Here is a 26,928-nt window from a genome sequence, read left to right as displayed (position 1 = left end):
GATACAGCCACTATGGAGAACAGTATGGAGGTTCCTTAAAAAACTAAAAATAGAACTACCATACGACCCAGCAATCCCACTACTGGGCATATACCCTGAGAAAACCATAATTCATAAAGAGTCATGTACCAAAATGTTCATTGCAGCTCTATTTACAATAGCCAGGACATGGAAGCAACCTAAGTGTCCATCATCGGATGAATGGATAAAGAAGATGTGGCACATATATACAATGGAATATTACTCAGCCATAAAAAGAAATGAAATGGAGGTATTTGTAATGAGGTGGATGGAGTTAGAGTCTGTCATACAGAGTGAAGTAAGTCAGAAATAGAAAAACAAATACAGTATGCTAACACATATATATGGAATCTAAGGGAAAAAAAAAAAGGGGGGTCATGAAGAACCTAGTGGCAAGATGGGAATAAAGACACAGACCTACTAAAGAATGGACTTGAGGATATGGGGAGGAGGAAGGGTGAGATGTGACAGGGTGAGAGAGTGTCATGGGCATATATACACTACCAAATGTAAAATAGATAGCTAGTGGGAAGCAGCCGCATAGCACAGGGAGATCAGCTCAGTGCTTTGTGACCGTCTGGGGGGGTGGGATGGGGAGGGTGGGAGGGAGGGAGATGCAGGAGGGAGGAGATATGGGAACGTGTGTATATGTGTAGCTGATTCACTTTGTTATAAAGCAGAAACTAACACACCATTGTGAAGCAATTATACTTCAATAAAGATCTTTAAAAAAAAAAAAAAAAAGTCACAATTCTGCCTAACACGAGGCAACTATCCTGTACACAACTAAAAGCACACAGACCCCTTCCAGAAGAGGCCATCTACTTGAGCGACATTTACTTTTTCTTAATATCTCAAAACTTAAGTATTATGGTGTAAAATTAACAGCATTTAAATACTAATATAAAGTCATCTTATGCTACATGATAAAAAATGAGAGGAAAGAAAACAAATACATTTGGTTAATATATGTGTGTGTATATATATACACACACAAACACATTGATAACAAAATAAGAGGAAATACTCATGACAATTACAATCTTCATTTGTGTAATTGGTCTCACGCTCCTAACTTGTATTTATAACTCTTTTCTTCTTCTATCCATTCTGTATTGCCTTTTGCCTTTAACAAGCACTTCAGCTGGTCATGGTTCTTTACCTGGTGGGGTGACCCAGACCTTCATTCCTGAAGGGTCTGGGCCATTAGTAGTCCTGCCTGGATTGGGTTGTTGTAGTTTTTCATTGGCCTTAGTCACAGGACTTGGTGAGCCCTATGGATTATTCCAAGCATACTCTTCCTTACCCCCATTGTGAGTAGCTGTCCAATTTCCCCCAGTAGTCTGGATCAATCACCCCAGCCAACTCCTTTCTTTGTCTGTTGATTCAGAAGAATGAGGAGCCCAAAGTGGCCGGGGGGCCATCTTAACTTCTAGTTCAATGGAATCACTGTTGTGTCTCCCGGTGAAAGCATTCCTCTCTCTGGAACTAAGACCTCTAGACCAGCAGGGCATAAAGTCATAAGAACAAGAAACTAAAATTTGGCTAGTGGGTCACTAAGGATAATAGTACGTGGTGTCCCTCCCATTTCAACCCTTCATTTCCTAGACCGGTGAATCCTGGCTATTAGAGAAACAGCCCCAGATACTGCACACTGTTACCAGAGCACGCTCTGTTAAACCTTATGATGGATTTAGCTGTTTTCATGTATGTTTGTCCTCATTAGATTTGAAAAAAAAAAAAAAAACCTGAACACAAGAATTTCATTTTAAGCATCTTTTAATCTCCTTTGATACTTACATGGTGCCTGGAACACCTTAAGTGTTAAGTAATGGAATACTGAGTGAATGGGTGTCTACAGCAGGAGAAAGTATCCACTGCTCCCATAATCAAAAGGTTACATGGAGGGAGGAAGGGAACTGGAGGGAAGTGGTCAAAAGGTACAAACTTCCAGTTATAAGATAAATAAATACTAGGGATATAATGTACAACATGATGACTGTAGTTAACTTGCTGTATGATATGTAGGAAAGTTGTTTAGAGAGTAGACTCTAAGAGTTCTCATTACGAGGAGAACTTTTTCTTTTTTTTTATTGTATCTACATGGATGATAGAGGTTAACTAAACCTATTGTAATCATTTTACAATACATGTAAATCAAACCATTAGGCTGCACACCTTAAATTTATACAGTGATGCATGTCAATTATTTGTCAATAAAACTGGGAAAGTGAAAGTAACATGCTCGTGGGTCCTAAAGGTACATGAAGAAACTGATGTCATTTGATTGTTCAGGAATCTGAGGGAGAGACAGAGAAAAAGGTAGAAATTTTATGTCTTCAACACATAATGTTGCCTGTGTGAAACCAATAACCAGCTCTTCCCATCTACATCAAGGAGACAACAGAAGCCTATATTTGCACAGAAGGAAAAATAATGTATATTAATGTTGTGAAATAACCCCAAGACATTGTGGAGTGGTGTGAGCTGGAATCCATCAGTTAGGGAACAGTGGGTGACACTGGGGGATGTTCCAATATGTTTAAGCACTCATCACATTGTTTCCATTATTAGCTTCATCAATAATAACCACACTATTTTCCCTCCATGGAAATAGTTCTTTAGGGCTTTTGATGCACTTTCACATCCACTTCTTCCTTTAAATGAGAACAATCTCATACCTTAAGTAACTTGTTCTGATGTAGGGAAACAAATAGAAAATATCATAAAAATAAGATCTCAATCAAGTGCTCTCTGGCTTAAAACAATTCATGTAATAGAAAATGGGCAGTGGGCAAAATTTGGAGCCTCTTGTCTATTCCACTTTTGATTTATTTGTGGCAGTGAAAGGCATTCATCTTCTGAACAAAAAAATATTTTTTGAAAAAAATTGCAAACACCTCTTCTTTGCTTCAGCCAATTCAGTTGAAGCCAAAGGAATAAACGTTCCTGAGGGAAAAACCAATACACAGAATATGGAGGATGTAGATTATTAATAAAGTCACTTACCTGGCTCAGATTTGAATTCATTTAAAACTTTCTTATTTTTCCCACTGAAAATCCATTTGTAAAAAATTATTTTTCTCCTTTCTCCTTCCCAATGACTATACCCAGGTTAAAAGGAATAAATAGATAAGAGAAAGGTGCTGTGGATCATATAACAGGAAAAAACCTTGAGCTATTACCTAAGGTTGTTTTCCATTCTTCTCTCTTGTACTCATCACCTTATGCACTTTCCGCTTTTTTTTTACTGCCATTCTACCAGTAGTAATAATTTTATACCTTATTCTGCAGAAAGCAGTTGATTCAGCTCAAATCCAAGGGTCAAATTCACGGCATTAAATTTGAAAATCTGCCCTGAAAACCCCTATCAGTGATAAAAGTATCAAAAGTCAAATCTTTTGAACACATCAACCAACGTTTTGAGAGGCAGGAGAAAGAAAATAGAAAAGAGTGCATCATGATCTAATAACAATTTTCCCACTCAGAGGAAGATAAAATCTGACCACAGGTAAGAAGAGATGAATCAGAGAAATGTGACTGGAATTTCAGTACCTCTATGATAAAGAACTTCACAATTTGCAAAAACGTCCAGGGAGAGATAAGAGACCAGAATCCCCAGGGGAAACTTAAAATCCACCTGCTAGAGGTAATGAAGGGACAATCCAGAGCGACAGAATGACTGCCTAGCTTTCCAATGGTATAGCCCTGGGGAGTTGCAAGACTTAAAAAGAAACCCACTATTGACACGTGAGCTATAAATTAGCCATTATTGGCAGTCAATGACAGTTCCGTATACAGGGCCCAAATCAAGCCCAAACCCAACGAACAGAAGTGGTGGTTATCTAGAGAGTTCATGAAGTCCCCACCCCATCCTGAAGATTCCACCCATCTTTCCCTTTGCCCAACAACTAGACTTCCCTGGCAGTTAGCTAGTTCAAAGCCCTCTCTCCACATGGACACATTTTATCAGAGAATCCATGAAGCAGCAACTATCTTCAGCAGCGGGAACCCAGAAACATCTGGTTTGCATCTCAAGCTGTCTGTCTTGCTAACTTATTAATAACAGAGGGGGAGAACTAAAAAAACTGGATAAAAAGTTATCAGCTCCTCTTCTTTCCTTCCTAGCATCTTTCCGATGGCCTTGATTGATGCCAGATTGCCTGGCAAGGAATGGAAGTGCTATTTTTAGTTGGCTCTTAATCTGAGGGACTTTTATTTCTGCTTGTGAACCTTTATAAATATTTAAGAGAAAGGAAAAGCATGAATGGAGGAACATGTGGTCTCACAGATATCCATCAAAGCTGTCTGTAGAATCATAGATACGTATGTGTGTGGAGATGGAGAGCTGTCTGGAGGTACAGAACTGTGTGTGGATGAATAAAAGAAAACTCTCAAAGCCTTGGAGAGAACTTCAAAGTTAAGAGGAAATCAAGGCTAATAAGGTGCATATTTTGGGCTCCTTATTCAGCTGCCTTCAGCACCTTCAGTCATAGACCAGGCGTGCTTACCTTCTTCCTCCTGAGAAACGTGAAAGCCTGAGTGTGAGAGGAAGTCAAAGTGTTGGGTTCAAGTTTGGGTTCGCAAATGAAAATCAAAATTGAAGTGCTGCACGGACACGTAAACATTATGTGTTTGCGTGGACGAGCGAAGCATTTCACCCACTGGGTCTCAGGATCCCCGCATGTAAAATGAGGGTAGGGCTAACTTCCAAATCTAAATTTGTGCTTGTAAAGAAGCCCTCTTCCTTCTCATGACCTTTATCCAAATTGTTTCCTTCATTTCAGAGAAATCTCAAACGTTCTGCCTTTTGTTTTCTTGTATGGCACATTGAAAAGTCAAATCAACAGGCATTTCCTGAGTGTCTGCTACACAAAAAAACCCAGTCTTGGCCAGTGGTAGAAAGGAAGCTCAGGGAAGGATGGTGTTCTCTGGTAGAAGAATTAATGAGCGAGGTTCTCTTCAGGTCCCTCAGGTACAACTTCAAAAGGCAGCAGCTTCCTTCCAGAGAGAACGTCCATCATATTCTTTTCCTCGGGGGAAGAGTTCCAGTGGATCCAAGTTTTAATCAAGATCTCACCTATCGTTTCCATCTCAACAAAACCACCAATTACATACCTGCAGGGCCAGAAGGGAGAGTCAGGCCAGCCACACATCCATCCCATGAATTGTTCAATAATATTGATTGAGCACCTACTAAGCTAAGTACTGACTGTAACATCAAAGGAACAGCAGTCACAGTTGCCGCTGTTGTGGAAGTTACAATCCAGTTAGGAATACAGGCTTTCAGAAATCATTACAAACTTGAGAGGCACACGCAGAGTGCCACCGCATGGCAGCCCATAAAAGGGGTTCTAACCGTTGGCCACAGGCAATTCTTCAAAAGCATCACAAGTATCTGAAACCAGCCCAGGAAATTCCTCCAGACTTGCCATCCTCTCCTATAGCTACTTCGAACTTCTTGTCGGTCCTGTTGGCTTAGTTTTGCGTCTTGGACCCCTTCTTTCGTCCACTCCGTGGTCATGTATTCTGGCTGCAGACCAGTCACCATGGTTCTCACCTGTCATTCCTTGAAGATGCTGGTTCCAGCCTCCACCTCTCCACAATTCAGGTGAGTGCTAGCATAACCGTATATCCTGCCGTTCCACCAGCCCCAGCTCTGTGACACCACCAGTCTCAGCCATGTGACCTCCCAGCCCTGAGTCACCCATGGAAGAAGGCAGCACAGCAGTGAAGAACCTGTAAGTGGTGAAATGAAGGGTGTGGACTCGACCCTTCGAGGATCGGCTTTTAATGCCTGACTCAGACTTGGTACAAAACTCTCTGCTCACGTGGACAGAATGTCAATAATCTTCTGTGGGTATGAAGTGCTAAGAGGACAAATGGAAGAGAGAGATGAGTTGTGTGAAACTTCGTGGGACTCCTCAGAAACACAGAATAAACTCGGACTTCCTTTTATTGAGACTATTAAAGCAGTGACAGTTTGCCCCCGTATCTCTTGCTGCTTGATGGGCTTTTAGCCCAAACTGCAGGTTCACACCTAGGCGCTCTTCCCCTCCAACTCCTACTCCCTGCCCATTCAGCAAATCCCTACGTTTCTAGCAACATTGTGCACATGTCACTCCCCTTGGGAATTCTTCCCTGACCACCGCCAGCCAAAGGAACAGCTCATTTCCCAGCAACATTTCTCCTCTAGCACTTTATACTTTTATTGGCATGAATTCAATCCTTCAACAGAGATTTATTGGGCCCCTACCACACTGCAGGTCCTAAGATGGGTTTTGGCAGGATGCTCTCCTCCACCAGGGTGAACAACTTGGGAAAGAAACCATGTCTTTCCTCTTGGACTAGTGTACATACCTCGTACATATTAGGCACTCAATATATGCCTGGCCAACCAATGGGATACTGCAAATTATTTTTCGAAGGGCCTGAGGGACATGAATTGGCAGAAAAAAGACCTGAATTGACGTCTAGGGAATTAGACTCTGTGAGCAAGATGGAACTAAATTTGATTAGATGAGTCTCTTGCAACATCGTAATTCCATTCCAAAGTAGAAGTCTCCACTTTAAGACAGCTAAGCTCTCGTTTCTAAGCTTCCCTCAGGGACTCCAGAAAGGGATGTAATCTATTCCATAGGCCATGTCCTCTTTCCCCTTTTGGCCTCTGATTCTTAGCATTGCAGAAATATTACTCCCAGAAATAAACTGACCTTTTGAAGAGTAACTGAAATCATGCATTCCAGCTGAGGACAAGGAACTTGAGGTTTAACAAGAATATAAGTTTCTGTGCCAACATAATGAAGTCGTTGGCTACTACTATGTTCTCTCAGTTTTGGAATAAACATAAATGTGGTTCCCAAACACTTATTTTAATAAAAACACTTGGTGTTTTCTCTGCCTACCTTAGGAAAATGTTATTGAAGGTCCAGGTGGTGCTTAAACTCTCCTTTATATCCCACTTTGAGAACCATTAAGACGATAGAGTGTTCATTTCAGAACTGTGACCACCTCCAATGACTTGTGTCTTCTGAGATAGATTTGGAGGTGAGTGCATGTGATACAAATTTAATTCCATGATGATAAATGTAGAAGGGGAAACACAGAGTTCTTTGCTTTGAGTCAGATTGATTCTTTAATCGCTGATGAAAACAGCAATGAATATTGGCACAGTGCCTGACAGTTTACTAAACTGTACTTACTGGTGTCTTATATAATCCTCCCCAGAAAGGAAGGAGGTGTTTTCATTGTTACTATCATCATCTGTATCTTACGGATACAGAAACTAAAATTTGGAAACATTATATGATTTGTCAAAGGACAAACGTAAAACAAGTTTGGAAACATGCATGGAGGCAGAAGGAGTCTGGCTCCAGCCAGACAGAACTTGGTTTGATTCTTGGATCCTCTACTTACTTACTAGTTTTGTGGTCTTTAACCATAATATTACAATAAATATTTATTTAGTGCTCACCATGTGCCAGTCAATGTTCTAAGCACTTGGCATGTCTTGTATTACTGAATCTTCGTAAGAGCTTATGAAGTGAAATTCCATCATTATGCCCACTGATGACTGAGGAAACCAAGACACCAAGGGATGAGAAACTCACCCAGAATTTTCTAACTGATAAGTGGGGGGAAAATAACCATGATCTGAACCCAAGCAATCTGCCCCCAGAGTCTAGCCTCCTAATTGCTAGGAAATACTTTTTCCTGCCAAGTGAGTTTCTCTCTCTTAGCCTCAACCTTCTCCTCTATAAAAGAGAGGTAATGTCCCTATTGCTCAGTATGGTTACAAAAATTAGAAATAATGTACATCTAGTACCTAGTCAAATTCTTGAAATATAGGGAACCTTTAATAAGTTTTCAGATTTTCCTCACCCACATGATATTTTTTCATAATATGCTATGCCAGAACTTCTTATCCTGAACCCATAAATGGGTTCATAAATGAACTACAGAGAAAAAACAGTCCCTTTGAAATAGCATCCAAAGTTCCCTCTCCATCGTGTGTGTGTGTGTGTGTGTGTGTGTGTGTGTGTGTAAGTATGCATGCATTTTTCTGGGAAAACTATCTATAGTTCTCATCAGACTTAAAAATAGGCATGCTCTCCACCAAAACACAGTAGCACCACTGTCGAATAACCTTGAAAAAATTCATACATGTTCTGCATCTATTTTTCCATGTGGAAAATTTAAATAATTTCTCCAGTCAACATCCTCAATAGAAACACATTTGCCACTTCTACTTACTGCTATCCAACTTTTAAGCACAGGTTATAACAGAATCCATTTCTTTAGATGGTGTAATAGAGTTTGAGGGTTTGAGAAAAGGAGTTTTGCTGTGTCTTTGCCTTCCATACTGTCCACTGGCTCCATTTGGTGGAGACAAGTTTTCATAAGCACATGTGAGTGTGTGTAAACACACAGGCCCTCGGAGTAAGTGATTGCCGTGAGACAGGCTAAAAGCCTGGTCTCAATTGGCTGTCCTCCACTTATCCGAAAGCAACGTGCATGTTTTTCCTGTTCCCTAATTAATCTCATCCTAGCAGACAGCAGACTACCACAAGCAACTTTACATCTCACGACATTTGGCCACCACGTGGCATGCTGGTGAGTCCTTGTGGCACCTGGCTTTGTTTGTGCCCAGACCAGGGCCCTCACCAACCCACCAGAGACCGAGCCCCGTTGGGCTCTGCCAGGCTGATGAGAAGTGGGTGTCAGTGGCCCTGCAGCCAAAGAGCCTCAGTTGGAATGGACAGAGGCAGGGAGTCCAAAACCTCACACAGTCAGAGGACAGCAGAGGCATCTGACGCTAATTTTTATGAGATTTCCAGAAAGTTCAAACCAGCCCCGTCCTATTTTTAGTGGAGAAGTTGGTGGTGTGATTACAAAGGGCCTTATTTAATAAATCACCTACTCGGAGAATTTGAGAGTAAACAAATGATATAAACAGTGTGAAACTGTGATCACTCCTCCTGTTTTACACTTGCTTTCTCACCTTTTCTGGTCTTCTATTTCTGCTTCTCTGTCACCACTTCTGCCATTTCCTTCAGCTAGTTCTTTGAGAAAAACAGCTGGGTTTAATGAACTCAGTGAGTAGAACTAAATATTCCTGGACAAAATCAAACTATGACATCCCCTTGAGTAAATATTCAAGGGTTCTTATGAGAGTCCGGGGAAGTGGATACAGGCTCTTCTCCAAACTCTCTTGCTCATCCATACTTAGTTAGCACTTTGCGGTTTTGATGTTGTATGCATTTTAACGTTAAAATTATGATTGTTCAAATGTATACAGCTCGATTTACCAGCGTCTCTGAAGTTATTGTAATCATCTGTAAGTTATGCAAAGGAGAATAAAATTGATGAGTATTCTTAAATGGTATAAAGCTTTAAAGACTTTAGACCCCCATCATATTTTCTAATCCATGACCTAAGGTGTCATATTTTCACATACAACACCGCAAACTTTTAATAATCATTTAAGATCCAATATTAATCGAAGAAGTCAGTTAATAAACAAAGTTTGACTCTTCTGAAATTCTAGATAACACTTAGTAGTGGTGAGAATAAAACTTCCAATTTCTGGTCTCCTTTATCTTCAAGAAACTCTCCCCAAATTTGCTTACCACACAAACTGCTGTTTCACCTCTCACCTGCCTTTCTCAGCCACATCTCTCACTCTCCACCCACACGTTCCCATACTCTTGTAACCAGGTTCTTCTTCTTTTTTTTTTTTTTTAAACATCTTTATTGGAGTATAATTGCTTTAAAATGGTGTGTTAGTTTCTGCTTTAAAACAAAGTGAATCAGTTATACATATACATATATCCCCATATCTCTTCCCTCTTGCATCTCCCTCCCTCACACCCTCCCTATTCCACCTCTCTAGGTGGTCACAAAGCACCAAGCTGATCTCCCTGTGCTATGCGGCTGCTTCCCACTAGCTATCTATTTTACATTTGGTAGTGTACAAACAGATGGAGAGATATACCATGTTCTTGGATTGGAAGAATCAACATTGTGAAAATGACTACACAACCCAAAGCAATCTACAGATTCAATGCAATCCCTATCAAACTACCACTGGCATTTTTCACAGAACTAGAACAAAACATTTCACAATTTGTATGAAAACACAAAAGACCCCGAATAGCCAAAGCAATCTTGAGAAAGAAAAAAACGGAGCTGGAGGAATCAGGCTCCCTGACTTCAGACTATACTACAAAGCTACAGTAATCAAGACAGTATGGTACTGGCACAAAAACAGACATATAGATCAATGGAACAGGATAGAAAGCCCAGAGATAAACCCATGCACATATGGTCACCTTATCTTCGATAAAGGAGGCAAGAATATACAATGGAGAAAAGACAGCCTCTTCAATAAGTGGTGCTGGGAAAACTGGACAGCTACATGTAAAAGAATGAAATTAGAACACTCCCTAACACCATACACAAAAATAAACTCATAATGGATTAAAGACCTAAATGTAAGGCCAGACACTATCAAACTCTTAGAGGAAAACATAGGCAGAACACTCTATAACATAAATCACAGCAAGATCCTTTGTGACCCACCCCCTAGAGAAATGGAAATAAAAACAAAAATAAACAAATGGGACCCAATGAAACTTAAAAGCTTTTGCACAGCAAAGGAAACCATAAACAAGACCAAAAGACAACTCTCAGAATGGGAGAAAATATTTGCAAATGAAGCAACTGACAAAGGATTAATCTCCAAAATTTACAAGCAGCTCATGCAGCTCAATATCAGAAAAACAAACAACCCAATCCAAAAATGGGCAGAAGGCCTAAATAGACATTTCTCCAGAGAAGATATACAGATTGCCAACAAACACATGAAAGAATGCTCAACATCATTAATCATTAAAGAAATGCAAACCACGTTCTTCTTTCATCACATATAGGAACTCGCTTCTTAAAAGTGACCAGAAATAGAGTCACAGGTGTAGAAAACAAACTTATGGTTACCAGGGGGGAAAGAGGTGGGGGTAGAGATAAATGGGGAGATTAGGATTGACATATACACACTACTGTATATAAAATAGACAATTAATAAGGACCTACTGTAGAGCACAGGGAACCCTAGTCAGTACTCTGTAATGGCCCATATGGGAAAAGAATCTAAAAAAGAGGGGATATATGTGTATGTATAGCTGGTTCACTTTGCTGTACAGCAGAAACCAACACAACATTGTAAATGGTGTGGACATATATACACTACCAAATGTAAAATAGATAGCTAGTGAGAAGCAGCTGTATATCACAGGAAGATAAGCTCGGTGCCTTTTGACCACCTAGAGGGGTGGGATAGGGAGGGTGTGAGGGAGGGAGACGCAAGAGGGAAGAGATATGGGGATATATGTATATGTATAGCTGATTCACTTTGTTATAAAGCAGAAACTAACACACCATTGTAAAGCAATTATACTCCAATAAAGATGTTAAAAAAAAAAAAAAGTGACCTAACAATCTTCCAGTGCCCTTCCGATCTCAGGCCTCCTTCCCGGTTCGCCGCGTCTGGACAGAGGTGACTCCTCCCACCCTTCCTTTCACTCAGCAGGGCTGATTGCCCTGCCAGGTATTTTGACTTTTCTATCAGCCCATTTTGTTGAAAGCTTTACCTTACTCTTCCCATCAAATGTACTCATAAGCCTCAGTTTCCGTTTATTCATTTACCCAGTAGTATTTATCAAGTACCCAATGTGTTAAGGCTGCTCCCCAGCCATGAGGCCAGCTGAGAATCTGAAAACCTCCCACCTACAAAACCCCTAGAAACATTGGCTAAATATCAAAGAAATTGCTGAAATAAGGGGAAATTCCCAGGAGACTCAAAGGTAGGAGGAAAATCAAAATCAGTATGCAGGGTGTTAAATCATCCTGCAGCAGTTTTCTCAAAACCAAACTCATATTTTGACCACCTCCTGCACAGCCTCTTTTGACGATGTCATAAAAACCTCAAAGTCGACATGCTGAAAGAAAGAGCTAAACGTCTCTCTCCCCAAATGTCCCTTCTCATTGGTTCTCAGTCTAAGCAAATACAACCCCAAATCTTTCAGTCATCCATTCCCATAATTTCTGAGCACCCTTTACCTTCCTTCTGCCCAGGTTCTGCTATAACCTGGTATTCAGCAGACCTGAGAAGAGGCCTGGCATCCATATGTCTGTAGGGTAAATTCCGATTAATCCTTCCCATTTAATGAGCCCATGTGGCTGGGCTTCTGCCTTGGTTATCTTATCCATTCTCCAAATCCTCTGATGAGACCAAAGTACATCTGTGCTAAGCAGGGACCCTGACACTGTCTAATTCTTACCAAACTCTTCCTTGGGGTCTTTTGTGCCAGAGTGACCTCAGTGATGCTGCCACGTCACTTTGAGCATCACGCTTCCCTAAAGATCTCTACCAGTCACACTAAGCCTGCAACTTCAGATCCCCGGTCCACAGTCCTTAGCCTGAACACTGATGCCAGCAAATTTAGCAGCTTGAAAGATTGCTGCCTACAGTCCTAGAAGGGAAAAAGATATAGACCTTGTACACGTATTTCAACTTCAAGAAGTTCTCTCCTCCCCCCTTTCCACCCAGTAGGCTTACGTCTCACTACGATTCAACAGCAGCACGTTCTCATTGCACCTTTCCCCACCCCAAAGTAGGTTATCAGCAAGAAGTCATGGCAGTTCATGATGGAGTACAAGGTCATGCTGTGACAAGCTAATATAGTGTACACACATCCACAACCTCCTTCAGTGTGGTCTGGTCAAGCAACTGAGGATTGCTTAATTATAATTAGCTCCCCTTACCTGTCTTTCAGGTCCTCCTCTTCCTCTTTCCTTTCTCTTTATTTTCGCACTGTGGTCAAAGGTGTGTTTTTCCATCACCGTCCCTTCTACCTCTTTAACAATGTACGCATCCTCACCTGTCCCAAGATGACTCTTGGAAAATCAATATTGCAAGTATGTCATAAAATCTACTCTAATATCCTGCTCTAAATAACCAATGGATGGAATGACTGATCTAAAGGCCAGCAACTAGTTGAAGACAGAGCAGAGATGATTCTAAATATGTAATCTCTCCCTTAAGCAAAAGGAAATTGATTGTATATTGAATTATACACACTTGATACTGACAGAATAGCTTACTATGCATTTAACACAGTAGAGATGCTGGATGAATACCAGATGGAGTCATACTGTGGCTTCTGATCATAACTCCAGAGAATGAATGGACCCCAGTGTTTCTAAGCACCCTGGACAGTTCCTTTGCTCTCATGGTTTCTACCCCTTGCATCTTCCCATTTGGATACTACATAGGTTTTCAAATCATTTGTCAGAAAGTAACTCAGCTGTCATTTACCAAAACTCCTTTTCTGGGAGGTGAAGACACTGAGACCCAGGACTGAATTGCTTTGTTCAAGGTCACTGCAATCTCATCTGGAATAAAAAACCCTCAAGTCTCAAAAGTCCAATTCTGAAACCCTTCTCTACAACATATTGAGGTTCCCTAATTCCCTCTTAATAATCACTTGAAAAATAAGAGAAGCCAAGAAATTTAGGAGACTCTAAACGTATTTATTTGCCAAAGTTAACTTTCCTCTCTCACTCATCTTCATAATCTGCAAGTGTGGTCTAGAAAAGGCATGTGTTATTATTTCCATGTTCTCCATACCTAGATGAGGTTAAAATTCATTTTCTGTCTTATTTATTTATACTTTTGTTTATTTTTCCCCCATGCCTCTGCAGATGGCTGGGATATTAAGTTGTCAGAAAACAAGTGTCTCCAAGAGGCATGACCTTTAAGAGATTATCTTATATGTACATAAGATATGGTTGATTTGAAATGCTCTTAACCTAATAATAAATCTTTGAATGCTAATTATGGCTTGATTCCCAGCACACGCTGGTATCAATAACCTCACTTTAAAATCACTAGGGTCTTTTGTTGCTGTTATTTTGTTGAAAGCTAACGCTGGAGATAATGTACCTGTAGGAGACTCTAAAATATAACATTTTTTATGTAGCATTATTTGCACCAATCCATTCTTTCCTCTCTGCATTGCCACCCCACTGACAACTTTTCAATCAGTTTCTATTAATGAATGTGAACACATCACATTTTAGGCTAGGCTAAGATAAAATACTATCAAAATAAATACATGTTTTCAACAGCCATCTTCACTTCCTCTCTCCCATATTTTCCTATTACAATAAAAGTTTTCTTCCTTTTCTTTAATGTCCTTGGTTTTGACATTTTCTTTTACTTACCGTATTTCTAAAATACCATTTTTTTAACCAATATAACTATTCTAGAATACATTTATTCTCAATGTTTATAATCTTATATATCACCCTCCTAGTTCACATTTCATCGTTTTGGATCAACTAAATTAAAAGCCTCCACCAACTTCCCAACCCCTATCCCCACCCCCAACTGGCCTTTCTTATATTCCGCAGAACCAGAACTATCGCAGGAGTTCTTTCTGCTGCTAGAAAGAAGACTATAAAAACAGTGGATTTGACACAGTCATACATTTATTTTGTAACCCTCTCCTCCCTCCATCTAGAATGCAGACTATCTTCTTTGACTATAGTATGGAATACAGTCCTCAACAACACATACTTTTTTGAGCACCAACCCTTATATAGAGACACAAAAGCTATAAGCCATGACATACATCACCCAAAAGCCATAGGCAGTGTATGAAAAGATAATTCAGTGCAAGGTCATTTGGAGTCAAAGGTGATTCAGATGATGAGTAATCTAGGATGAATAAAAGGCTCAGAGAAATCCTTCCTGGTCCCAATAGGAAAATGTGGGAGAGAAGAAGTGAAGATAGATGTCAAAAAGGTGTATTTATATTGATAGTATTTTATCTTAGCATATGTAAAGCATCAGGCTTGAATTGGCCCTGAAAGGAGGAGAGGACATAGCCAAAAGGAAAGGAAGAAAGGAAGGAAGAGGGAAATTATTCCACAAGTTATTTCTTGCTTTTAAAAACTCAGTTTTTAATACAACATTGTAAAGCAATTATACTCCAATAAAGATGTTAAATAAAAAAAAAGAAGAAAGAGGATTAAAGTATGCTATTTCCTTTTCACCAATGATTAAGAAAAAATAAATTCATATTTATATATGAATATATATATATATTTTGTACAGGTATATAATTGTAATGTGTCACAGTGACTTAGTTGAAGAAGAGCAGCGTGTACAACTTCCAAACCACCAGAAGAATCAAAATTTGATAACATTTGCATTATAATCATCAGGAAAATAGGAAAAGTATGTATTAAGAATAAAAACCAGAATGAGGCAAGTAAGGTCAGTGGCATTTCTAATGACAATAGTATAAATAGTTCATTGGAAAAAAACATTATCCCCAAAAAATAATAATAGAAAAAATAATTTAAAAAAATAAAATAAAACCTAGGTTTTATAATATTGATAGATACATAAAATTGTTCTATTCAAAAAGATTTTCAAAATTATCTCTAAAAGACAAAAAATCATATATTTATGTCCATTAAAGCAAATATTTTACAACTTTCTTATACCAATTTTATGAACATGAAAAAAACTTTTGCAGAGTAATTATTCTTGGCTTACTTTTAAATACTTTAATCAGTTTCTAAGACATAGCAGCCTCTAAAACTGTCACAAATACGTATCTGAAGAATTTATTTTTATTAAGGTAGTAATATTATTTTTAATTTTCTTCTAAAGTTTCCGACAATCTTCTTAAAAGTTGAATTTTTATTAAATAAATTTGAAATCACTGGAATTGTCAATCATCTCTTCTTTACACCATATTATTTTTAACTGAAAAAACTCTATAGATGGTTGGGTGAGATCAGAACAAATTCTGCTAAACAGGGAGATATTCTTAATTCTAATTCTTTGTAAGAAAATGTACAAATATTTCAGCTAAATTATCTTTAAAGTTTCTGTCTTTTGGTTTCCATCCAAATTACTTTCATTGATAAATATTTTTATATTACCAAATTCTTCAAATAAGATGTCTCTATCTACAACATTTAAAAATGATTCACAGATAAATGCTGCAAAGTTTTCAGTCTTCTCAACTTCATTTCCATTCTGGTAGAAAATATGAATGCATCTAATTAAAAATAAAAGTTCCATGAAAAGAACCTTCTTCAAAATTGAAATATTTCAAGGTCTCATTGAAGTTCAGAATTAAGGCTCATACAGTTTGAGCTCTCACAATCTCATTGGATGAGATGTGCCCCTACATTCGTATGCAAGATCAATTCTTCTGCATTTGTATTAATGTTCAAGATCTTCCTGCTTGCAAATTTTGATTTTAGTAATTGCAATTTTCTAAACTTTAAAAGAGCTGATGTTTTCAAAGGCTCAAGTTTTCTGGTGTGCCAATTATTGAAAGCTTTAATAAAAGACATCCAAGTGATTTGGAACAAAATGCAATTAAAACTAGAGAACTTATTTACAAAAACATTTCATTTCAAAAACTTTATGGGACATGTAAGTCAATTACATAGGTTTAAACATTTGTACGTTTTGATTTATGAAATGTAGCAAGAAAATACCTTTTATTTACATTTTTTAATTCAGCATCAGCTTCATAACAAAAAATTAAGTTTAATTATTTTAACCATATTTATAAAAATAGTTGTAAATGCTGTCAGCAATAGCTTTTATTTTGACTGTGGAATATTGTGGCTTGTTTGGATGGACACAATTTGAATAACACAATACCCATTAATTCCATATACATTTCTGTTCTATAAGTTTCTCCATTTAGTGACAACACTGACTGTATCATGAGGGTGTGCTTCACCAAACTTTGAATTTGTAATAACATCACAAAGCACATAATTTCGTCTCAATGTTGGAATTTTTAACTGAATTTATAATAGTGTCCAAAATAATGTCAGAAATTTCACCTTTAGAAGAATGAACCTCCAAAAGCTTTATTATTTGATTCTATGACTAGGTGGAAGATGATTTTTGGTATTTTTGGTATTATCTTTATGGATTTTCAATTTGAAACATGTGACTCAGGCTTTTTCAGCCAGGGTTCTTTAAGAGAATAAAGCTCTAATACTCCAAGGCATTGGTTGTATGTCGTGGTATGCACATCTGGAATGGCGCTAGTTATGTACTACCTTTGGCAGAATTGAGAAAACAGTCTCCCAAATCAGTTTTCTGTGTTGTGTGGCTCAGATGAGAAACCGGTTGAGCACAGTAATACAAAACTGTCATCATTTAACTGCTAGTGAGTATTTTCTTCTGTCAATGGAGCCAACACGGTAACAGTATTAATTCAGTTTTTGTTCTATGTACAGAAGAAAAGTAGGAATAACAAAATAAGAGAAATTAATTCAGAAGAACAATTATTTAAAAAGTGTACATAAAAAGCCAAGCTTCACATTATTATATGTGAACACACCATCTAGACTGCAATGATTAAATTATTGCGTTCAGGAACAGTCTTCTTAAGCTACTAATTCTCTTGTGGGTGTTGATGCTTATTCAGCAGATTTGTGTTTTTTTTGTTTCCATGTGGTCAGTGATGGCAAAACAGCTTCCGAGGTGGATGGTAATTGTGGACAAACATTTTGTGAAAGTTACACATTCATCATCAACTTTCTTGAGGATGAAAATTTAGTACTTAAATTTTCATTACAAGGGCACTTTTCTTCCTTTTGAACTTATTTCTGTCAAAAAGGTTTACTGCAAAAAAAAAAAAAAGTATCACCAAACAATTAGATAGTGGCTGTAGACCTATACCATACACAGGGTGACAAAATCACCATGGTGAAGACATTCACCCTACTCACAATGCGATCTACACAGGACCGCCCAGCTTCTAGCTCACACACATTTTGTGTATGTCTAACAGAATTGTCCATGTTTGTCACTGATCCTGCCAACTGGTAACATGGTAGCTTGGAGCATCTCTCAGGCCTTGGCAGGAGTCCTGGCAAGGCCATGTCATGACTGGCTGGCAAATGGAGTGGCCACCAGGGCAGCAAATTCAAATGCCTCTCCCAGCACCATTCAAGACCAGAAAGGCTTAGCCATCCCATACTGCTTGTATCTGAACACATTTCTCTTTATCAATGAGCACCTGGCATTCCTCCCTTGAAAAGGAGATATCTATTTGTTGTGTCTAAAAAGAGTGATTTGACTACACCTTAAGCTAAGACCTCTGTTCACTATGCATGTAGCTCACATACTGCTAAAAAGCATCAGAGCAGATGTTAGACACAAAGCAGAGATCAACCAAAACCAACCTAACAAGGTGGTATTATTCTGTTAATGCAACAGTTAATACTAATACTTTGTTTGAGAAAAATCCTGAGCAAATGTTAAAACAGACAGAATGCTTGTCAACAGGCAAAACCTGGAGGCTTACGGGCAAACTGGGACATAAAATTACTTACACTATAAGCAAATAAACAAAATCATCTAAGCAGAATTTTTCTCAAAAATCTTTAAATTTCTACATTACAATGTTCAATAAAAATCATGGTTTTATTACATAGTTTCTCTACTTTAAGAAAAAAAAATCTCTGCTGAAATGTGTATATTCCAAATTGCTTTACAATGTATTAGATTGAACCTTGGCAACCAAGTTGCCATCTTCATACTTCAAAAACAGTTGAATGTCAGCAACTTCGTATTAATAATCTTAAGACTTTGAGACCACCCATAGTTCAGAAGACATGTTGTTAAAGAAAAGCAGAAAGAATTTTAGAGAAAACGTAAAGCATTAAGAAAATACATTCCAGAAGAGAATTAGAAAATGGAAGATGAAGAGCTATGAAAGTTGTATAAAGGTTTTAGCTTTAATTGTGTCCCTAAAATTTTATTAAATGTGTCTTGAGCAAGATTTACCTTGAAATATTCTCAAGAGGGTATGAGCTCCGAAACCAATAAGAAACCAGAGGTTCATAGAGGATACCAGTAATTTGTCTGGCACTTTGCAAAGTGAGAAAGAGAATTGAAAACTGAATGGGATTGATTAAGGGAGAAAAGAAAGAAAAGCAAGAACAGATTCTCAGGGAAGATTGGGCCTTGCCCTGAGGTGTACCAGTCACGCACTTAAAACCTTTAACATCAAAACCCTGTTTAACACATGCTAACGTCCAGCTGGATATGATTTTCAATTCTCCACTTAATTTTTCTCAGGTGCTGAACTTGTAAGGACCCAGCTACATGGAGCTCATGTCGTGGTTGAACCGTCTAACTCTATGCCATACCACAGAGGTATTTATTGCAACAGTGAGTTATGAAGGACACTGTCATAGTTTAATTGAGGACAGCAGACAGCATGCAGTATTGGGGGGAAAGGTACTGGTCTGAGCTCTGATCAGTCACAGATCTTTCACAAACTAGCTGTGAGGCCCAACAGATCACCTCCATTCTCTAGACTTCATCGATAAATGGGGAGCTTGGACCAGGTAAACTCTGAGATAATAGCTCTGTGCTATTTTCCTGAAATTAGCATATCGCAAAACTACCAGACAGGTTCTGTTCCAGTATTTGTGTTCTTAGGTGGCTCTCTGAGAAAGGGAGAAAAAAGCAAAATCCCAGAAATCTTTAATTAATATGGAAGAAGTTACAGAATAAGCAGAGTCAGGGAAAGGCAAAAAGATGAATCTGTCTATTTTCAAATTACTTTTTACCAAACCTGCCTCTGGGAGCTGTGGAAAAGAAACATCATTTAAAGAGTTTATTTTTACTTCTTGCTGAGATCCGTGTGACTGAAATTCAGCCTTGTTTTTTTTATCCTCCTGCTGTTTTTCTGTTTATTCAGAACTGAGCATTTGAGAGATATTTCAACTCCGAAAAAGAAAAAAAAAAAAAAAAAAAAAACCCCACCAAACTACAGAGTAAATTTCCGTTTTTCTTATAAGTTCTTCTCTCTCTTTTTTTTTTGTGCATATTTGAGGAACTTCAAAGCATGTGTTGGTAATCACTCTATTAGCATTTCATTAACATTTACAATTCTGACATTAAATCTAAATGAAATCCTTATTGCAGACATTTAAGACATTTAATACAGTATATAGCACAATATGCTATGAGTACAGTAAGATGTCCACAAGGACGGAGGAAATAAATTTCTATGCATGTCTTTCAGGGCAGCTTTCTTTTCCAGAAGGAGATCCTCCAGGAGCAAGAAATGTCATTGTTTGTTGTTTGTTTGTTTGTTTTTCGACCACACAGATATTTCACCTGCAGTTAACTTCTTTGTGGATAAGGTCGTTTCGATTAGAGATACTAAATGGACCATAAAATGATTGTTGGCTCCTCACTGTCTAAATGGGAAACTGAAAGATCAAGAATATGGGCTTCGCCAAAGGTCACACAGGTAGTAAGTAACATAGTCATACCTTCTAACTTCTGGCCCTTGGTTTATCCACTACATAAACTAAATGATACTCACTTTTGAAAGTTCCATCCTGGATTTGCTGTGTCACCTTAGATCCCACAACCATTTGATCCTCACTGTTTTTTGGTTTTGTGTTTTGTTTTCCAGTAACTTGGAGGTTTTCACCTTCCTCAGTGGAAGGTGGAGAATTAGAACAAATGAGTTCATCTTTCTGAGACTATATGAAAGAGAATCAAGCAGGAGGGGCCAAGGAATTAGCTATTTTTTATTAAATTTTTTTTTATTGTGGTGAAAATCACATAATATAAAACATACTATTTTAACCATATTCAACTGTACAGTTCAGTGGCACTAAGTACATTCACATTGCTGTGCAACTCTCACCATCAATCTGTCTCCCGAATTCTTCACCTTCCTAAACTGAAACCCTGTCCCCATTAAACACTGCCTCCCCATTCCTCCTCCCCACCCCCCATCCCTGGAGGGGAGGCCAGGGAATTAGATTTAAGAACAGTTACCCATGCCCTTTTTCCCTAAGGATTCTCTCTCTGGATACTTCTCCACTGTTCCTCCAAAGAGTAAACTATTGAAAAATATGGAGCCTGTTGGTAACAAAAGTCTATTAGCATTAATCCAGCCTCATTTTCACTAGTGTGCCTACGATCCCTTATTTGCCATTCTGAAATCCAAAAAACAACTCTGAAACTAAATGTTATTTTTAGTAAGTGAGTCACTAAAACTCATTTGGCAACAAAAGCTGATATAGACTGATATGTTTATAGCTAGTTTTTATTTTTCCTAGCGAGTAGGAATATTCAGCAAATACTGATGCATTTGTTTAAAAGGGTGTAACTCCAGTCATTGTCGGGGTGTAATATCATGGTACAGGCATCATATTATATTTCACAAAGTCTCCAATTACAAGGTATATCTGGCAATTTTGAATTTTGAATAAGAAATTGTGGACCTGTATATGAGAGTTCTGTGCTTTCAGAGCCTTGGAAAAATTCAAAGTATGATTTATGACACTCAAATGAGATGATCTAACTAAATTTTCAGCCTTAGAGCTAGGCAAATGTCTATTTTGGGTGACAGTGTCTTGTATGTATGCAGAGCATATGTTTCTGTATCATACAAGAAGAAATCATGTCGACTTTCTCAGAGGACATTCCAGGGAAATTCTTTCCAAGAACTGAAATTCTTTTTGGAAGAAATTCTTTCCAAAAGCTCCATAGCCTAGATCCAGAAGTATTTCTGCACTTGAGCATACACTTATGAAAATTCATAAACTGATGGGACTCAGTATATACAACAGAGTTAACAATTACACTCGTGAAAAATTTCCCAAACGTTTTTCCATGGAAAACTGTACTGAGATGGAAAAGACTGCAATCCAAAATGCTTGAGAAGCCCCAAATCCTCTATCTCGCTCTTGGAAACGGACAGTGCACATTAGCCTATTAAATACTCTGGAAAATCCTACAAAAACAATAATACAAGCAATAGCTGTTTAGCTCATTTGACCACAAAACTCTTCATTTCCAAAAATACCTTACAGTGTCTTGAGGTACATTAACATTTCCATAAAACAAACACTGAAAAAGTTACTCACTGCCCATTGAACACTGCTAATAATTGTGAGTTCTCTGGCATTCCCAAACCGGATGACAGATAGAGAAGGGCAAATTAAAAAAACAGGTTATGTAGAAAAGGTTATAGGCCCTTGAGTGGGGAGATTAGTCTGGAAAAGAGAAGACCTGGAATCTTCTGTTCCCTCACTGATTATTGTCTTCAAATGTTTCCATTAGTATCACAAGAGCTAGAGGTGTAGAAAGAGTCCTTTAGGTAAAACTTTCTGGTTGGCCTATTTCAGCTGAAACACATTTTTAAAAATTATGGTAAAAATACACATAACATTTACCGTCTTCACCACTGTTAAGTGCACAGTTCAGTGGCATTAAGTACATTCACATTGCTGTGCAGACATCCCCACTATCTATCACCAGAACTTTTTCATCTTCCCAAACTGAAACTCCAAACCCATTAAACAATAACTCCCCATTTCATCCTTCCTCAGCCCCTGGAAGCCACCATTCTACTTTTCTTTTTTTTTTTTTTTTTAATTTTTATTTATTTGTTTTTTTTAATTTATTTATGGCTTGTGTTGGGTCTTCGTTTCTGTGCGAGGGCTTTCTCTAGTTGCGGCAAGCGGGGACCACTCTTCATCGCGGTGCGCGGGCCTCTCACTATCGTGGCCTCTCCTGTTGTGGAGCACAGGCTCCAGACGCGCAGGCTCAGTAATTGTGGCTCACAGGCCTAACTGTTCCACGGCATGTGGGATCTTCCCAGACCAGGGCTCGAACCCGTGTCCCCTGCATTGGCAGGCAGATTCTCAACCACTGCGCCACCAGGGAAGCCCCACCATTCTACTTTTTGTCTCTATGAATTTGACTACACTAGGGTACCTCATATAATTGGAATCACACAATACTTGTCCTTTTGTGCCTGGCTTATTTCACTCAGAATTATGTCCCTAAGGTTCATCTATATTGTAGCATGTGTCATAATTTCTTTTTAAGACTGCATGATATTGTATGTATAGACCACATTTTGTTTACCCATTCATCCATCCATGGACACTTGGGTTGTTTCCACCTTTTGGCTCTTGTGAAAAATGTTCCTATGAACATGGGTATACAAATATCTGTTCAAGTTCCTGCTTTCCATTATTTGGGGTATATACCCAGGGGTAAAATTGCTGAATTCTATGGTAATTCTAAGTTTAATTTTTTTTAGGAATTGCTACACTGTTTTCCATAGCAGCTGCACCATTTTACATTCCTACCAACAGTGCACAAGGGTTCCAATTTCTCTATCTCCTCACCAACACTTGTTATTCTATAGTTTTTTAAGAGTAGCCACCCTAATGGGTGTGAAGGGGTATCTCATGATTACTTTGATTTGCATTTTCCTAATGACAAGTGATGTTGAGCATCTTTTCATGTGCTTATTGGCCATTTATCCATCTTCTCTGGAGAAAAATCTATTCAAGTCTTTTGCCCATTTTTAGTCAGGTTACTTATTTTTTGTGTTATCGATTTACAACCTGAACACAATTTTTAAAAGTCATTAGCTCTCCCTAAAGGTTGCATTCACTGCCCCTGAAATGGCAGAAAAAGAGAAACTTCTGGCAGTAAAGAAAGACTAATTTACCCTATCTGAGAAAGGATCAGGAATTAGAGAAGATATTTCTGAGAATGGTGGTGGAAATAAGACTGAAAGTAAGATGACTGATGGGAAGTTTTCATGCAAATAGATTCCCGGATCCCTGAATTTCTACCCCTTCCACTCAGCTGAGCATCTGCTCATCCTTTCCTCCAGCAGAAGAATAAAGGGTTGTTTTCTGTGTATGTTAAACCAAAGACATTCTAGAGTTGAAAACATGACAATCAGGAGAGTGTGGGAATACCATACTGAAAACAGGAGTATTAAGCTAAATCACACAGCATGATAAGAGGAACCTCTCTGTGTTCCTCCCCCCATCTTGGCTTCCAAGAGGTAATCCAATATATTCTTCCCCTACAAAAAATCGGAGGTTCCTCTTTGGGGAAGCAATACTTAATCCATTAGAAAATATTCTGATACATGGGAAAGTCTCAAAAAATAACCAATCAAATCACCCCACAGTGAAGCTCACCAGTCCAGAAACCCCACTCAAGTACAAAGAGATTATAAACAGATTTTAGTGCATTATTTTAAAATATGAATAGAAAACCAAGAACATCAGATATTTGAGGCAATTCTGTAATCTGAAAGACATATCAAAACAAACAAAAACAATGCAGACAGTTAAAGAAAACAAAATGTGTGTCTATAATTGAGATCCTAAGACAGATAAAAGTTAATGAAACAAAAACATACAGCTATAAAAAGAACATTCAGAGAGGTTTTTTTTTTTTGGTTGTGTCGGGTCTTAGTTGTGGCACACGGGGTCTTTGTTGAGGCATGCGGGATCTTTCGTTGTGGCGCAGGCTTCTCTCTAGTTATGGCGTGCGGGTTTTCTCTCTCTAGTTGTGGTGTGCAGGCTCCAGGGTGCATGGGCTCTGTAGTTTGTGACACACAGGCTCTCTCATTGAGGCACAGGAGCTCAGTAGTTGTGGCACGTGGGCTTAGTTGCCCCACGGCATGTGGGATCTTAGTTCCCCGACCAGGGATTGAACCCGCCTCCCCTGCATTGGAAGGCAGATTCTTTGCCACTGGACCACGAGGGAAGTCCCCAGAGAGTTTTTTAAAAAGAGCTTTTGATTATTAAAAGTCTCCACACTATGTTTAAAAAATATATATCAATGGAACCACTGAATGAGATTGAGGAAATCTCTCCCAAAGTAAAACATACAAACTAACAAACGACAGAAATAAAAAATAGCAAATAATTAAATATAACTAAAAAGAGTCCAGAAGGGCTGATATCCATAATAGAGGATCCAGGAAGAGAAAATGAGGGAAGGAAATTATCAAAGAAGTCATACAAGAAATTTACAAGGAAACAAAGGACATGAGTTCCCAGATTGAAAGAGCTCATTAAGTACCCAGCATAGACACAGGCACACACCAAATCACATCATTATGAATGAATTTTAGAATACTAGTGGTGAGAAATAGATCCTAATAACTATGAAAGAAAAAAAAGTACAAAATAGGTCACCCACACAAACAAAGGATTCAAGTCAGAATGGCACAGAGATTCTAATGCCAATCTAGCTGATAGAAAACAACAGGAAAAAATGCCTTCAAATTGTGAGGGAGAATGATCTTCTACCAAGAAATCTATGCCATCCATATTATTGATTAAATGTGAGCAAAGAATAGAGATACTCAGCATGTAATTTAGAACAAAAGTACTTCCAAATATTTCTCCAGGATCATGGGACTACATTTTTCCATCAAAATGAAAGGATAGATCAAAAAGGAGGAAGACAGAAGATAAAAGAAACAGACACACCAACAAAGGAGAGGAGAAGGCAATTCCCAGGATGATATAGGAAAGCCCAGGAAGACATATGGTCACAGGCAAATAAGACAACCAGTCCAGACTGGAAGAGGATGGGAGATCACAGGAAATATTTCTCCAAAAAGAAGACAAAATTGATAGAGCGTCTGATATGTTTGAAAATACTGAGGGAAAATTAATACTCTTGACAGTGTTTTGGATTGGTTTTGTTCTAGGTATGCAGAAAACTAAACAAAAAAATCATAAAAATTATTAATTCCAGAGGAAGCACAAATGTATTGTTCAAGAAAGGAAATAAAATCATAGTAGTCTACATGGCTCAGCTGCACATAGTATGGGCATAGTCATGGAAAAACGTGGAGATCAAATACTGTGCTAACAAAAACTGTCATAGAACTATATTGCAAGAAAGGATGGGAAAATATGTGTATATGGGAGAGAGGGTTTGATGACTAAATCATCTTTCATAATAGGAAGTTAATAGAAAATAGTTTAACACCCTAGAAAATGTATCATATATTGTATTGTCCATGATCACTTTGTCTAATTTTCACTTCCCTTTCATAAATACCCCAATACTAAAATCCAGCTTCCACAGGTGTCAATAGCAAAAGTCACCAACGATCTCTTTATTGCTGAGGCCAAAGGACACGGACATTTTGTGTGCCTTCTCTGATGCTTTGGACTCTGTTTACTTAAGCTCCAGTTATAAACATCCAACTGCCCTCTAAACATGTCATGGATGTCTCAGAGGCTGACAGATCAAAAACTGAATTCCCTGACCACACACCAATCCCCACCACCCCACTCCCAGATTTATTGCTTATCCCACCTTCCCCATCTTAATAAATAACACTATAATCCAAACCATCACGCAGCAGACCAGACAAAAAGTTGTTCAGAGAAAGAATCTTTTTTTTATTGAAGTATAGTTGATTTACAATGTTGTGTTAATTACTATGGAACATCAAAGTGATTCAGTTATATATATATATATATATTTATATATATATATAAATAATGTAATATATATATACATTTTTTTTTTACATATTTTTTTCCATTATGGTTTATCACAGGATACTGAATACAGTTCTCTGTGCTATACAGTAGGACCTTGTTGTTTATCCATCCTATATATAAAACCTTACATCTGCTAAGCCCAATCTCCTACTCCATCCCTCCCCCAACCCCCTCCCCCTTGGCAACCACCAGTCTGTGAGAGAAAGAACCTTTTGCAATAGCTAAAAGATTACTGGAAACAAATGGAGAAAATCCACATCTACCAGATTCCCTCTCAGAGAGAAATGTCAAATATATCTCTTGCAGTAGAAGGTAAGTATTCGGGCTTCCCTGGTGGCGCAGTGGTTGAGAATCTGCCTGCAAATGCAGGGGACACGGGTTTGAGCCCTGGTCTGGGAGGATCCCACATGTCGCGGAGCAACTGGGCCCGTGAGCCACAACTACTGAGCCTGCGCGTCTGGAGCCTGTGCCCCG

Source organism: Balaenoptera ricei, chromosome 8 (genome assembly GCF_028023285.1).
Source record: "Balaenoptera ricei isolate mBalRic1 chromosome 8, mBalRic1.hap2, whole genome shotgun sequence".
Classification (NCBI taxonomy): domain Eukaryota; kingdom Metazoa; phylum Chordata; class Mammalia; order Artiodactyla; family Balaenopteridae; genus Balaenoptera; species Balaenoptera ricei.
Note: the sequence above shows the minus strand (reverse complement) of the source record.